The sequence below is a fragment of the Puma concolor genome, chromosome E3 (assembly GCF_028749965.1).
Source record: "Puma concolor isolate L17-30 chromosome E3, mPumCon1.1.hap2, whole genome shotgun sequence".
Lineage (NCBI taxonomy): Eukaryota > Metazoa > Chordata > Mammalia > Carnivora > Felidae > Puma > Puma concolor.
The window spans coordinates 354,180-370,759 of NC_141682.1; the positions used below are offsets into that span (position 1 = coordinate 354,180).

The 16,580-nt window shown below is 51.0% G+C and overlaps 1 long non-coding RNA gene across 1 annotated transcript; it reads left to right on the forward strand.

Annotated features, from left to right (window-relative positions):
- Window positions 1-6,665: 6,665 nt before the first annotated feature.
- Window positions 6,666-15,435, forward strand: LOC147572825 (uncharacterized). The gene is made up of 2 exons (XR_015245254.1): window positions 6,666-7,998; window positions 15,346-15,435. It is a non-coding gene; the product is annotated as an uncharacterized LOC147572825 (long non-coding RNA).
- The last annotated feature ends 1,145 nt before the right edge of the window (window positions 15,436-16,580 follow it).

The following is a 16,580-nucleotide window of genomic DNA, read 5'->3' on the forward strand; positions in this document are numbered from 1 at the left end:
AAAGGGACACATGCACCCCTGTGTTTATAGCAACACTATCAACAATTGCCAAAGTATGGAAAGAGCCCAAATGTCCATCGATGGATGAATGGATGAAGAAGAGGTGGTATATATACCACCTCTTCTTTAATACCACCTCTTCTCTCCCTCTCTCTCTCTCTCTCTCTCTCGCCATTTCCCTGTGCCTCTGTTTCCCACATCATTCCCCCCGTGCCCAATTTTGACCCTAAAATCTTTAAGGTTCCTGAGGGGGGAAGGTCTTCTCTTCTGTAACTTCTTTGTGCTGAATAGGGGCATAGTGATGTCCCTACCTACGGGTCAACATTGGTCAGTTGGGGAAGGTATTTATACATAGGAGTTACCACAGGCAGAGGCAACCAATCCAAGGTAGACAACATATATGAACCTCCTTGAGGAGAAAGGATCATCTGTCTTCTAGAAGTTATGGCTGTGAAGGAGTCTTGGCACCTCTCTCCTCGGACCCGCTGTGCAGATTTTGGGGGGGACGTGGTGCTGCGCGGCCATGATGAGGGAACCTCGCCTCCTCAGAACTCGCCATGGGGAAGTCAGGGGCAGGTGGAGCCGCATCCCCAGGTACAGGAGCCCGGCCTCCTCAGAACCCGGTGTGGAAGCTTTCTGGGAGGTGCGGCCGTGTCCATGCTTACAGGAGCCCCGCCTCCTCAGACAGCTGTTGAAAGTTTCAGGAAGAGTGGGGCCGCCTCCTCAGGACCAGCTGTGGAGGCTTCTGGAGGACGTGGGGCCGCGAACACAGGGATAGGAACTGGGTCTCCTCAGGACCGGCTGTGCAGATTTGGGGGGGGGGGCACGTGGTGCTGCGCGGCCATGATGACAGAACCTCGCCTCCTCAGAACTCGCTGTGGGGAATTCAGGGGCACGTGGAGCCACATCCCCAGGTACAGGAGCCCGGCCTCCTCAGAACCCACTGTGAAAGCTTCCTAGGAGGTGGGGCTGCAGCCATGCTTACAGAAGCCCCGCCTCCTCAGAACAGCTGAGAAAGTTTCAGGAGGCGTGGGGCCGCCTCCTCAGGACCAGCTGTGGAGGCTTCTGGAGGACGTGGGGCCGCGAACATAGGGGCAGGAACCAGGTCTCCTCAGGATCTGCTACGGAGGAATCGGGAGGACGAGGGCTCGCATCCACGTCAATAAGAGCCCGGCCTCCACGGGACCCACTGTGGAGGATTCCGGAAGGCGTGGAGCCGCGTCCACAGGGACAGGAACCCAGGTGAGGAGAAAGCGAGGCCTGGGGAGGAGGAGCTTCCTGAGCAGGGACGCTGAGGGGGTCGCTGTTCAGGAACCCTCGTTGGGGGGGGGGGGGTCCCGCGCAGCTTCCTGCGCAGCCACATGGAGTCCCCAGCGGGGCTGTGCGCGAGGCTGTGGCATCTTCCCTCTCGGGGCTCTGGGGCCAGGGGCCACGCGTTCGTGTTTCTGTTCCCGCTGACTCGGTTCCCGCCGCGTCCTCACGCGGTTCGCGGTCTGGGAGCAAATACCGGGGCGGTGCTCGCGCTCCGGCCGCTCCGGCTGCGCGAGGTCCCTCCCACCTCCGCGCGCGGGTCCTGTGTCTGCCCCGTATGTGCGACGGCGTCGTGGGAATTCGGTGCCGATGGTCCCGGATCTGCAGATCGCTCCGGGCAGGAGGGACGTGGTCACAGGGTCGATTCCTCCACGTCCAGGAGCACAGAGTAGCTTTCCATCCCTGTGCGTCTTCATCCATTTCTGTCCCCAGTGTTCTGTCCTCAGAGGTCAGGTCTGTCACCGCCTTGCTTAGATTTCCTCCTGGGCACTTCGTTCCTTCTGATGCGGTTGTAAATGGGACCGTCTCTTCATTTTGCTTTCCGATGGGTCGTCATGAGTGTGTAGATGTGCACGTGGTGTTCGTGTATTGATCTCGTATGCTATGAGTGTACTTATTTATGAGTTCTGTTAACCTTAAATATAACACTGCCGGTTTTTCTCAGCAAAAATGGGTTTTTTTGGGAAGAAGAGAGTATTTGTTAGGTTCCAGGAGGCACCAGGTGCTGAACGCCAAGCAAATGCAGTGGTCTCCCTGGAGGGCTCAGTGGAGGGTGCATGGGAGGGTGCTGGTCAGGCTTAGTCTTTGGGTGCCAGGGGCCACCTCGGGTGTGGGCTACTCTTTGGATGGGCCTCAGCAACCCCCTTCTGCAACTACATCTTGACTTTGGATATTACATGGTGATATTCCACATTCCATGTCGAGTCATCCTCCTCCTGTTATGGATCCCATGTGTGGTATCCTCAGACTTAAGAATGGGGTCACCATTGGTAGAGAGCAATAGCTAGAGTTAGAGTTCGGTCCAAAGCCGTAACCAGGGGCAAAACGACACGAGTCCCATTATCTCCATGGAAGGCTGAATGAGGGTCCATCAGCCGGTGAGGGTCAGGTATATGGTTAGCTTTTGATTTTGGGTGAGGTTTTAGTTGAGTATGATAAGGTTCACGTTTCGTGTTAGGGGTAGGTCCAAGGAGGCCCCAGATGATGAACCCCTAGGAGTGCAGTGGTCTACATGGAGGGCTGAGTGGAGGCTGCATGGGAGCCTTCAGTTCAGATGTAGTCTTTGTGTGCCAGGTCTAGGCTCCTGTGTGTGCCACTCTTCAGTTGGGCCTCAGCAACTTTCTTGTCCAGCTCCATCATGGCAGTGATGATGATGTTCCAATTCCATTTCGAATAATACTGTCATGGTTTGGGCTCTATGTGCATGGTGTTCTCAGTGTTAGGAACTGGATCCCTATTGGGAGAGAGCCATAGCTAGGGTGAGGGTTCTGTCCAGGGCTATAAGCAAGGCCAAAGCTACATCAGTCCCATTATATCCATGGCAGTGGGGGTGGGGGAGGGCTGAATGAGGGCCGATGCGCAGGTGAGGGTCAGGTGTTGGGTTAGCATTAGAATTGGAGTGAGTTGTAGGTTGAGGAGTACAGAGAGGGTTAGGGTTAGGGGTAGATCCCTGGAGGCCCCAGATGCTGAAACCAAAACACAGCAGTGGTCTCCCTGGAGGGTTATGTGGAGGACACATGATAGGGGGCCGGTCAGGCATAGTCTTTGAGTGCCAGGGCCAACCTTGGATGTGGGCCACACTTCATTTGGGCCTCAGCAAAGCCCTTGGGAAACTCCCTCTGAGCTTTGAAAATTACCCGGTGAAGTTCCACGTTCCATGGCGAGTAAAGCTGCACCCGTTCTGGGCCCTATATGCGTGGTGATATCAGACCTATGAATTTGGTCCTCATCAGGAGAGAGACTTAGCTAGGGTTAGGGTTGTGCCCAGGGAAGTAGGTAGGGCTGAAGAGACATTAGTCCTGTGATCGCCCTAGAGGGCTCAAGTGAGGACTCATGCGCAAATGCGTGTCAGGTGTAGGGTTACATTTAGAGTTGGTGCATGGTTTAGGTTGAGGGTATGGTGAGGGTCACGGTTAGTGTCAGGGTTAGGTCCCAGGAGGTTCCAGGTGGGAAACCCTCCAGCTCAGTGGTCTCCATGGAGGGCTGAGTGGAGGCTGCAAGGGAGCCTTCAGTTCAGTCTCGGTGTTTGCATGCCAGGGCCAGCCTCCCATGTATCCCAGTCTTCAGTTGGGTCTCAGCAACCTCCTTGTGCAGCTCCATCACGGCAGTGGAAATGACATGATGATGTTCCAGTTCCATACCAAATAATACTGCTGGGGTTTGGGCATTACGTGAGTGGTGTTCTCAGAGTTAAGAACCGGATCACAATGGGAGAGAGCCATAGCTAGGGTGAGGCTTCGGTCCAGGGCCATAAACAGGGCTGAAGCGACACCGGTCCTGTTATATCCATGGAGGGCTGAATAAGGGTCCATGCATGGGTATGCATCAGGTGTAGGGTTAGCATTAGAGTTGGGGTGAGGGTGAGGTTGAGGAGTACAGTGAGGTTGATGCATAGCGTCAAGGGTAGGTACAAGGAGGCCCCAGAAGCTGAACCTCAAGCAGTACAGTGGTATCCCTGCAGGACTGAGTGGAGGACAAATAGTATGGTGCCCTTCAGGCTAAGGCTTTGGGTGCCCAGTTCAACCTCGGGTGTGGGCCAGTCTTTGGTTGGGCATCAGCACACCCCTTGTGCAGCTCCCTCTTGACTTTGGAAATTACCTGTTGATGTTCCACATTCCATGGCGAGTAATGCTGCACCGCTTCTGGGCCCCATATGCGTGGTGATATCAGACCTCGGAATTTGGTCCTCATTGGGAGAGTGCCTACGCTAGGGTTATGGTTCGGCCCAGGGACCTACATAGGGCCAAAGTGACAGGAGTCCTGTGATTGCCCTGGAAGGCTGAAGTGAGTGCCCATGCTCAAATGCGTGTCAGGTGTGGGGTTATGGTTAGAGTTGGCGTGAGGTTTAGCTTGACAGCTATGGTGAGGGTCATGGTTAGTGTTAGCTCTAGGTCCCAGGAGGCTCAGGCATTCAACCCCTAGCAGTGCATTGGTCTCCCTGCAGGCCCAGCCTCAGGTGTGGGCCAGTCTTTGCTTGGGCCTCAGCAAACCCCTTGTGCAGCTTCCTGTTACCTATGGAAATTACCTGGTGATCTTCCACATTCCATAGGGGGTAACACTGCACCACTTCTGGGCCCCATATGCGTGGTGATATCAGACTTACGAATTTGGTCCTTATCGGGAGAGAGCCTTAGGTAGGGTTATGGTTCCCCCCAGTGATGTAGATAGAGCCAAAGCGACATGAGTCCCGTGATCGCCCTGGACGCTGATGTGTTGGTCCATGCACGAATTCGTGTCAGGTGTAGGGTTATGGTTAGGGTTGGTGTGAGGTTTAGGTTGAGGGGTATGGTGAGGGTCATGGTTAGTGTTATGGGTAGGTCCAGGAGGCTCCAGGTGGTGAAGCCCCAGCAGTGCAGTAGTCTCTACGAAGGGATGATTGGAGGCTGCATGGGAGCCTTCAGTTCAGACTTAGTCTTTGCGTGCCAGGGCCAGACTCCCCTGTGTCCACTCTTCGGTTGGGCCTCAGAAATCCCCTTGTGCACCTCCATGTGGGTATTGGAAATGTCATGATGATGTTCCACATTGCATGCCAAGTATTCCTGCACCGTTTTGGGCCCTTTGTGTGTCAAGTATTGGTCAAGTATTTTGAATCAATAAGTGAGGTTGTACTTTTGATTGGTAAGTGTACATCTAAATCCCTTGGAGGGGATATTGTTCTCTGAGGTCACCCCAACCTAAATTGTTGGCCCATGGGGAGATGTGTTGTCCCTATTGGTTGTATTGATGTAGTCTCTTTAGGCCAGTGAATTAAAGTTCCATAGGGACCTACCTAGGGCCCAAGCGACAGGAGTCCTGTGATTGCCCTGGAAGGCTGAAGTGAGTGCCCATGCTCGAATGCGTGTCAGGTGTAGGGTTATGGCTAGAGTTGGCATGAGGTTTAGCTTGACGGCTATGGTGACGGTCATGGTTAGTGACCATAGGGTCTTGTCCTATTCCTGCCTCTTCACGGGAAGGTCCATTTCACCGATTGGAAGACACCGTAAAACCCTCGTGTGGCCATTCATATGAGTCACTATTTAGGGAACAAGTGATTATGCTACCTTTGCATGGTCAGGATACCACAGCCATTTCACGAATGTCCCTGAGCAGGCAGGGCCTCTAATACTACAAATGCTAGAGGTGATTTTATTGGTAAACAGGCGGGATTTGTGTTCACTGAGTTCCTTTTACTTCTTTTCATCTTTTCTTGATAGCCTATCTGTGTTGGGTCAACAATGGTTTGATAGTGACTTTACAGTTAGGTTATTTTTACCTTATTGTTAACTATCCATGGTTATCTGCTCTGATGGAAGCTTATGCAAGGATAAATATTTCTTGTTGCACATACTAGCATTATTGCTTCTATTGTGAAATTCACCCGGTCGTAACTTAGGAGTTGGTTGTCTATTTTTGGTATTCAGATCTTAAGATCATATACCAGTGCCTGAGCCCTACTATGAAGGCTCATCGCCACAGCCCTAACAACTGCCTACAGTATGCAAATCATATTTTTCGCCCTTCTAGGACAGCCTGATACACCTACTTGGTGATGCAGGGATGTAATGCTCGAACCCCTCATCACGATGGAGGAGTGTCACGCTTGTACCCACCCCCCCATCGGCAAGGGAGTAGTGATGCCACTGCTAAATCTGACATTTCCTGAATAGCTTTCATCACTGTCAGAGCTGAAGAAGCAGTCATATGTTACAGTTAGGGTTAGGGTTAGGATTAGGATTAGAGTTACAGTAAGGGGTTAGGGTAAAGGTTAGGTCACACTTACATCCCCTCCTTAGGTGCGGGAGGGAGGCACTCATGCACCTTGCCACCCCTCAGCATAGGAGGGGGTCATCCATGTGCCGGGTCCCCCTCAGCGAAGGAGTAGTGATGCCACTATTAAATATGACGTTTCATGGGGCGCCTGGGTGGCGCAGTCGGTTAAGCATCCGACTTCAGCCAGGTCACGATCTCGCGGTCCGTGAGTTTGAGCCCCGCGTCAGGCTCTGGGCTGATGGCTCAGAGCCTGGAGCCTGTTTCCCATTCTGTGTCTCCCTCTCTCTCTGCCCCTCCCCCGTTCATGCTCTGTCTCTCTCTATCCCAAAAATAAATAAACGTTGAAAAAAAAAATTTTAAATATGACGTTTCATGAATGGTCTTTTCACTTTCACAGCTGAAGAAGCAGGCATCTCTTAAGGTTAAGGTTATGGTTAGGATTGCCGTTCATGGTTAGGGTAAGGGTTAGGTCATGCCTGTACCTTCCCTGGGAGCTGGAGGGCATTCACACATGCGCCACACCTCAGAAGGGTGTTCACTCATACAACCCAACCCCCTTCAGTGGGGAGGGTGTTGATGTATGTGCCTGCACCCCTCTGGTATGGGAGGGTGTTCACACATGGGCTTGCCTCCCTTCCCGGCGTGGGAGGTGGTTCACGCATGTGCCCTGCCCCCCTGCAGCGCTGGAGGGGGTCACCCGTGCACAGCACCACCACTCACTGAGGGAGTAGTGATGCCACTATTAAATCTGGTGTTTCATGGATGGCTCTTTTTACTTTCACAGCTGAAGAAACTCCATCTCTTAAGGTAAGAGGTAGGGTTAGCATTACACTTAGGGGTTAGGGTAAGGGCTAGGTCATGCTTGCTCCCCCCCTCTGTGTGGGAGGGTTTCACGCATTACCCCACCATCGTCAGTATGGGAGGCTGTTCACCGTTTCGCCCTGCCCACTCAGAGCGGGAAAATATTGAATGTGCTCCACTCCACTTCCGTGGGGGAGGGCGTTCACACATGCGCAGATTCCCCCCCTTCGGGACAGAAAATTTTTCACACAGGTGCACCACCACCACTTGTTGTGGGAGGGTATTCATTCATGGGCACATCCCACCTCCGCAAAGGAGACTGTTCACACATGTGCCCCATCCACCTCAGTATAGGAGGGTGTTTATACATGTGCACAGCCTCCCCCCCCTTGGTGTGGGAGGTCACCCATGCAGAGCACCACCCTTCAACAAGGGAATAGTGATGCCACTATTAAGTGTGACGTTTCATGAAAGGTTTTTTTCATTTTCACAGCTGAAGTAGCAGACATCTCTTAAGGTAAGGGTTAGGGTTAGCATTACCATTAACAGTTAGGGTAAGGGTTACATCCTGCTTCCACACCCCCTCGTCACCAGAGTGTATTCACGCAATAGCACCGCCCCTCAGCATGGGAGAATATTCACACATGCTCCCCATCCCCTTCCGCTCAGAAGGGTGTTCACACATTCGCACATTTGCATAATGCTGCCTCAGTGAGGGGGGAGCATGTTGGCACATGCGCCCCGTCCCCTCGGCATGGGAGGTGGTTCACACATGCTCCCCACCCCGTCAGTGAGGGAGGGTGTCACCCATGAACAACACCACCCCTCGGAGAGTGAATAGTGTTGCCACTATTAAATGTGACATTTCATCAATGATTCTTTTCACTTTCACAGCTGAAGAAGCACGCATCACTTAAGGTAAGGGTTAGGGTTAGCATTACATTTAGGGTTTAGGGTAAGGGTTAGGTCATGCTTGCTCCCCCTCTCTGCACCAGAGGTGTTTCACTCATGCTCCCTGCCCCACTTGGCACGTGAGGGTGTTCACAGATGCGCAGAGCCCTCCCTCGGGGTGGAAGAGTGTTCTCACGCACAACCCTCCTAGGCGACGGGGGGCATTTGCGCATGTACCCTGCCCCACTAGCGCGGGAGGTTGTTCACGTGTGTGCAAGGCTCCCCCTCCTGGCGGAAGGGCGTTTACCCATGTGCACCACCCCTCCTTTGGCATGGGAGGGTGTTGACCTATGTGCCTTGACATGTCAGCATAGGAGAATATTCACGCATGTGCCCTGACACCCTTGGGTGCAGGAGGGTGTTCGCGCATGCGCCTGACCCCTTTGGCATAAGAGGTGGTTCCCGCATGCGCTCCTCAACCCTCCAGCGTGGATGGGTGTTCATGCATGGAGACAAATCCCTCTCAGCGAGGGAGGGTGTTTGCGCATGTGCACAGCTTGGCGTGTAAGGGTGTTCTCACTTACACAGAACCCCCACTTGGTGAGGGAGGTGTTTCATGCCTGTGCCCCGCCCCCTTCAGCACAGGAGGTGGATCACACATGCACCCCACCACCCTCAGCACAGCACAGGAGGGTGTTCATGCATGTGCACAACAGCCCCTCCAAGAGGGAGGGTGTTCACGAATGCACCATGCATCTCTCAGCAAGGGCCCCATCCCCACTTTGGCACGGGAGGGTGTTGACCTACGCTCCTCGCCCCCTCAGCGCTGGAGGGTGTTCATAGATGTACACAGCCCCCTTCGTGGCTGAAGTGTGTTCACACTTGGGAACAACCCCGATAGGGGAGGGATGGCGTTCGTTCATGGGCCCCTCCCCATACCGCGGGGGGGCTGTTCACACATGTGCACAGCCTTTCCTAGTGGCAGAAGGGTGTTCATGCATGCACACAACTCCTGCTCCCCGAGGTAGGACATTTCCACATGCGCACACCCCCCCCCCCCTCAGTGAGGGAGGTCATTCATGCATGCTCCCTGCCCCCTACCGCAGGAGGCTGTACACACATTCGCACAGCCCCCCCTACTGGCGGGTGTTCACGCATGCACATAGACCCCCTCATGGAGGGAAGGCATTTGCGCATGTGCCCCACTCTCCTGGGCATGGAAGGGTGTTCCAACATGCACAGAATGCCCACCTCCGTAAGGAAGGTCATTTGCGCATGTTCCCTGCCCCATTTAGCACAGGAGGTGGTTTGGGCTTCCGCCTGGCCCCCTGTCAGCATGTAAGTTGGTCACCCTTTCACAGCGTCAGCCCTCAGGGAGGAAGTAGTGATGTCACTATTAAATGTGATGTTTTATGAATGGTTCTTTTCACTTTCACAGCTAAGGAAACAAGCATCTCTTAAGGTTATATTTAGGGTTAACATTACCATCAGGGTAGGATAAGTTTTGATCAAGCTTGCTCCCCCTGGACACGGATTTCCAAGCATTAGAGTGTCCCCCTTTGGCACAGTTCACCCATGCACCCGGCCCCACTTTGGCACAGGAGGGTGTTGACCTATGGACCCTGCCCCCATATCACGCACACATGCACTGCCACCCCTAGGGACAGAAGGGTGTTCACACTTGTGTACAAACCCTCTCAGTGTGGGATTGTGTTCATGCATGCGCCCAGCCCTCTCCCCAAGGGAGATGGTTCTCATATGCACCCTGCCCCCCTCATCATGGCAGGGTGTTCATGCATGCAAAAAAGCCCCGCTCTATCAGGGGGGTGGTTTCGCGCATGTGCCCCACAACTCTGAGGCGAGGGAGGGCATTGACATAGGCTCCCCGCTCCCTTTGCCGCGATGGTGTTCACACATGTGCAAAGCCCCCCCTCCTAGCGGAAGGGTGTTCAGGCATGCCCACAACCCCTGCTCTGTGAGATAGACCTTTTGTATATGCACACAACCCTCCCTCAGCTAGGGAGAGAGTTCGTGCTTGGCATCACTCACCTCCGCGGGGAAGGGTGTTCATGCATGCACAGAACAACCCTAGGCGATGGAGGTCGTTCAAACATGCACCCCACCCCACTTGACACAAAGGTGGTTCAGGATTCTGCCTTGCCCCTGGTTGGCGTGTGAGATGGTTACCCATGCACAGCGCCACCCTTCAGGGAGAGAGTAGTGATGTCACTATTAAATGTGATGTTTCACGAATGGTTCTTTTCACTTTCGTAGCTGAAGAAACATGCATCTCTTGAGGTAAGGTTACCATTGCCATAAGGGGTAGGGTAAGGCTTAGGTCATACTTCGTCCCCCCCCCCTCCCCCGGCACGGAAGGTTTTCAAGCATTAGCGCGCCCCCCTTTGGACAGGAGGGGGTTCACGCATGCGCCCTCCTTCATCAAGAGAGGGGGGTTACGTTTATGCCATTGTCTCTGCAATGAAGGGGTATCACTCATGTGCTCTCCCCCACCTCAGTGCCGGAGGGGATCACATATGTGCCCCTTCTGCGCCCCTTCATCGGCGTTGCTGCATTGATACTCCTTTAAGGTCAGATGTACTTTGCACTGCCTTGGTCGCTCAGTGGATTAAGTGTCCCACTTCGGTTCAGGTCGTGGTCTCACGGTTTGCGGGTTTGAACCCTGGCTTCGCCTCTGTGCTGACGGCTCTGAACATGGAGCCTGCTTCAAATAGTGTGTTTTACTTTCTCTCTCTGCCCCTTCCCCATGTGTGTTCTGTATTTCTCTCTCTCAAAAAAAATGAAGCTAAAATCATTTTAGAGCAGCTCCATTGGTCTACTTGTCTTCTTGTCCTATTCCCACCTCTTCACGGGAAGGTCCATTTAACCAATTGGAAGACACAGTAAAACCTTCGTGTGGCCATTCATATGAGTCACTATTTAGGGAACAAGTGATTATGCTACCTTTGCGTGGTCAGGATACCCCGGCCATTTCATGAATGTCCCTGGGCAGGCAGGGCCTCTAAAACTAGAAATGCTAGAGGTGATTTTACTGGTAAGCAGGTGGGGTTTGTGTTCGCCGAGTTCCTTTTACTTCTTTTCATCTTTCCTTGATTGCCTATCTGTGTTGGGCCAACAATTGATTTGACATTGACTTTACAGTTGGGTTATTTTTATCTTATGGTTAATTATCCATGGTTATCCTCTCTGATAGAGCTTAAGGAAGTACAAATATTTCTTGTTGCACATACTAGCATTATTGCTTCTATTGTGAAATTCACCGGGTCTTAACTTAGGAGTTGGTTGTCTATTTTTGGTATTCAGATCTTAAGATCATATACCAGTGCCTGAGCCCTACTACAAAGGCTCATGGCCACATCACTAACAACTGCCTACAGTACGTGAATCATATTTTTCGACCTTCTAGGAAAGCCTCGATACCCCTATGTCAGCATTGCAGGGGTCTGACACTTGCAGCGCTTCTGTGTCCCTTCATCAGCCATGTAGATATGTCATGCCTGTGCCCCTTCCTAGGCCATGTAGGGGCGGCTGCCTGTGCCCCTTCATGGGCTATGTAGGGGTGAGCCGCCTGCGACACTTCATGGGCCCTGTAGGGGTGTACCGCCAGCACCCCTTCATGGCCACTATAGTGTTTGTACTGTCTGTGGCTTCAGGGACCCACCTGGGGTCTCCGGACATATCCCCATGGATAACAGGGAGCTTCTGTAGTTGTGTTCCTCTGCATTACATCTCCCCACAAGACCCTCATCTCCAGATAAATATTACGGGATCAGGAACCACTTTTCTTTTTACTTTCTTCTTAGTGGAAACATCTTGCCTTTGTTTAGCATGGCCACTTTGCCCTCTCTGCCATCTCCTGGAGGTTCCCTTACCTTTGCACTGCTCTTCACTCACTGCTTTTGTGTGTGCTGTCTGTCTCCTGTCACAGTCCTGCAACGATGGTAATTTGTACCATGAGTGGCTGCAGGAACCCACCTGGAACTGGGACTCTGGGACTGGACTGCTCTTCTCTCTGGTGGACATACAAGTAGTTTCCTTGATGGCGGAAGTGGATACTGGTCATTGGTGGTAAGAGGTGATTTCACATTTGCTCACATTACCACTAGTGCTGGTGCAGAGTGATGGAGGACACCACGGTGGAGGATCGCGGGTGGAGTCATTACTGTGGCCATGGGGGGCAGTTACAGAGCCTGTCCGGGGTCAGTTTGGGGTGTCTTGGGTATACGCAGGAAACAGGATAGGTTGAAAGCAAGGGCAAAACATCAGAAAACGTATGGCCTCATGAGGTGAGTATCTTGTGTTTGTTGCCAAGACAAGCAGCTCCCCCCGTCTGAGGAATATAGTCATACCCCACCCCCAGGACCCCTAGAGAAAAGGTTTCAATGGCTTCACCAAATAAAATACTGTCATGACCAAGAGCAGTGATCTTCACGCTCCACGTCTACCATCCGTATTTACTTCCTGGAAAATAGGGAGGGATTCCAGTGTATTCCAAATGGAGGTATGAGATCAGGTCCACACAGGATCGTGTGCCCATGCAGGGGAGTTGCAGGGTATTACCACTTCACACTGGTAGGAGACAGGAGAACAAGTAAGGGAGTGTGTTCAAAGAGTATTACACCAAAGAGGGTGACATACGATAGGCCAGACATGGATACATGGTTCTTCCTGCAGGAAATGTAATTTAATGTGTTGCCTGGAGAACTGGGAATAGTCATAATAATGACTCAATGGCTGCCTGCAGTCGACTAGGTAGAAATACCAGATATTTCTTGACTTTCTCAAGGAAGGAAGACTCCAAAGTCTGAGGGAGATGGGAATGGGGACCTACTGGGCCCACATCTGCTCTTTTACCACAAACTTGGTGGCTTATGAGAACAAAATCGTGTTCTCTCAGAGTTCTGGAGGCCAGGAACCCAAAATTTGCTTCACTGAGACTAATGTGTCAGCAGGGCTGTACTCCCTTTGGAGACCCCAGGGCTCCAGGGGACAGTGTATCCCTTCCCTCTGGTAGCTTCCAGTGGTCACCAACCTCCCTTGGCTTGTGACCATATCACCCCAGTCTGTCTCCATGGACACAGTGCCTCTTCTTTTGTCAAGTCTCCCTTTGCCACTCTAAGGATGCTCGTGATTCCATCTATGGCTCACTCAGACAACTCAGGACTCAAGATCCTCAACTAGATCCCAACGATGGGAGTTAGCTGCCAGGTATTAGGACTTGCTTTCTTTGAGGTCCATTGCCCAGCCTAGTACAGCATGTCATTCCATAGGGAGACAGCCAAACCATGCTATCCCCATGTGGTGGGGCGATCACAAGTGAACAGTGCCAGGGCATGCGCTGCTGACAGACACTACAGCAGGACTGAATCTCCGGAGAATTATGCCCAGAGGGGAAAAGCGAATCTTACAAAGCTCACATGCCTTTCGATTCGATTTGTATAATATTCTCGAGGTCACAAAATCATAGATATGGAGAGCAGATGAGGGATTGCCAGGCATCACATGGTGATGGGTGCAGGAAGGAGGTGGGAATGTCTGCTGCAAGAGGACAACATGGGAGTCCCTATGGAGGGCTCGATGCTCTGTTTCTCGTGTGCATCAGTATTGAAATGCTGGCCATGATCCTGTCCTACAGTCAGAGAGAACATAGGGCATCTTCATCATGTTTCCCAATCACAGACAGTCCCAGCAACCTCACAGCCACCCACCTTGGTACATCTATCCCCATGGCTCTGGCTGGTGTCCCATTAACATAGTTGAGTCGTGATGCTAAGGGAGGAAGCCGTCTCTTGCTAACATGCCTCCCACACCGCTTCCTTCTCTCCTGCACACCGGGGATTTCCTCGGGACCTGGCCATCCTGTGCACCTGCAGCTGTTTCTCCCAGCCCACGGGGAGCAATTCCCATCCAGCGCCACCTGTTTTCTCTTCCTACTCCTAGCATTGCCGGCGCCTTCAGACCTTCCCTCCTTGTCTCTGTCAGCTGAGTCTGAGTGGGCCTCCTCTCCCACTCGTCCCTAGTTCTCATCTCATTAATGAATGACACATCGCTGAAGCTCACAGTGAAGCTCACACATTTGATTACTCCCTTTCTTTAAAAATTACTTCCTTCCTCCTCCCACCGTCAGGGCACTTCTCACCAGTGTCTGTGTTGGTTGGTCCTCATCTTTTTCCCGCCCCCCCCCCCATTTGCTTTCTGCCCGTCCTTACTCTGGGGTGATCTCAGCCAACCTCAGGCTTCTGTCTACCAGCAGCTGGGGCCTCCAAGTCTTTATGCCCTGCCCCCAGCGCTTCATGTCTCCGGATGCCGGACTCCAACTGTGAACCACACAGGTGATACCCTCCCCAGACTCTGCTACCTCCCTGAAGGCATCTCCACTTCCCCTCCCATTGTTTACTGGGTTGCAGCCACACTGACCCCTCCCTGCTCCCTAAGCATGTCAGGCACATGCTTTACACTGCTTCAGGTCTTTACACTCACTTTTCCTCTCTCTGTCCAGAATGTTCTCCCACATGCCAAGATGACATACTCCCTCATTTCCATCATACCTTTGCTATGACATCACCTGCTCAGTGGAGTCCCTGCTAGGTCTCTATCTAAAACTGAAAACTGCTCCTTCTCTGACCTGAACACCTGATATCCCTTGCCCGCATTCTTTTCTTCCTGGCCCGTGGCATCATCTGTTTTTCTTACTTGCTTGCTGTCTGTCACCCACTTCAGTCCCTGCCAGAATGTTGGCTCCATGGGGTCCAAAGACCGAACTAGCTTTGTTTAGGACCGTTTCCTTAGGGTCCTAGAACAGTGCCTAACTCCTACAAAGGCTCAACCACCATTCACTGAGTGAGTAAATGTTGGGATTTCATATTAATTTGCTGGGTCTGCCATCACAAAGTACCACAGACTGGGTGGCTTAAGCAACAGAAATTGATTTATTTATTTTCTCACACTTGAGATCAAGGTGTGGCCAGGGTGGGTCTCCTCTCTCCATGACTGGTAGACGACCTCATTCCCACTGTCTTCGCGTGGTCTTTCTTCTGTGTGTGTAGGTGCCCACTCTCTTCTTATAAGACACCAGTTGTCAGAGTAGGGTCCCTCCCTCCAGATGAGCTCATTCGACCTCCACTTTATCTTTCAAGATCTGGTATCCACGTATAGTCACATGGGTAGTTAAGACTTCAACATATGGATTGTGGGGGCAAATCCATTCCATAACAGGTTTCTGTCTGTTGTACCTAGTCACTACCTACTTGTGTTTTTTGTTTTTCTGTATGCCCGTGTCCCCATTATTTGCTCACCGCGTACTAATCCCAGTTTGCCCTTAGCCCAGGTTATAACTCTGTTTATTTATTTGTATAGGCTTGCATCTTCCCTCTACCTCTATACTCCAAGTTCCTGGCTGGCACTGGAATTACGTCCTTAGCATGCACATCATAACCTCCAGATGAGGTAAATATGATTACTCTTGTTTTGAAAATCTATAATCTGTAGCTCAAAAGAGAGTAGGTCATGTTTCTGAGATCACAGTACTAGTAAGTGCTGTTTTTTTGACAATTCCTTCTCATGGGCTCCAAAGCCCACTTTCTTTCATCTACCACACTGTCCCCAAGATGAACGGGGAAAAGCCTTACTTCAGCCTGATATATTAAAAGCAATGTTACCTGTAAAGCTGGTGTCACATTTCAGGAAATGGGATTAAGTTTAGAATCTGAGTAATTATACCCACAGGTTGAATTTGAATTTGACATCCTTTTATTTTTTACTGCTGCAATTTCTGTTATCCTTAATGATTATCTAAACGTATTCTTCCCTTCGTAAAATTTAGCCACTAAGAATACTAAGAGAGTTTGTTTCCTTTGTAACAGGTCGGAATTATACAATGAATTCATAATGTCAAGGAAATAGCTGTTATTTTATCCTAAAATATAGAGGAAAATGTCATTGCCTTTGTTGTAAGAATTTACCATGTGTTCTTGATAACATGCCTGAGCTCTCTTGGTGAAAAACCATCGTAGACTTTGAAAGTCAGTTATTTATAGTTAAGAGAGTATTGTTCTCTCTTTGGGTGCAGCTGATTGTTTGAAATAGAACTTGGGATTTTTCTTCATAGATTTTCTATTTCAGAATGAGCTTTGTTTTAAAAAGTATGTTATATTTGCATTCATGCAAGTTGTACCATCATTAAATTGACAGGAAAGCAGCTGTTAATAGTTGTCATTTGGACATGTAGATGGAGATACTATAGGTCATGGTGTGACTCCTTACATGTGTTGAGCTCTGGCTTCATTTGGCATTTCCAAACCATTGCCATGACCTTATGAATGTTGATCAAGTGGCCATATAATGGTTGTTTTAAATTCGTATCAGGGGTGTAGAGATGATTCTTACATTGTGTATGAGGAAGCTGTTGGCTTTCTGCTTCTATGTCTGTGTAGCTCCTACAAAATAGAAGAGTAGGGCATCTTATTGAAATTAATTTTGTTCAAAGTAAATGCACCTTGTGAATGAGCTAAAGGCTTAGATAATAGTCAATACTTTTGGAGTCCGATATTAATTTGCGAATTACAATAGGTCTAGGGGCATCTGTGTAGCTC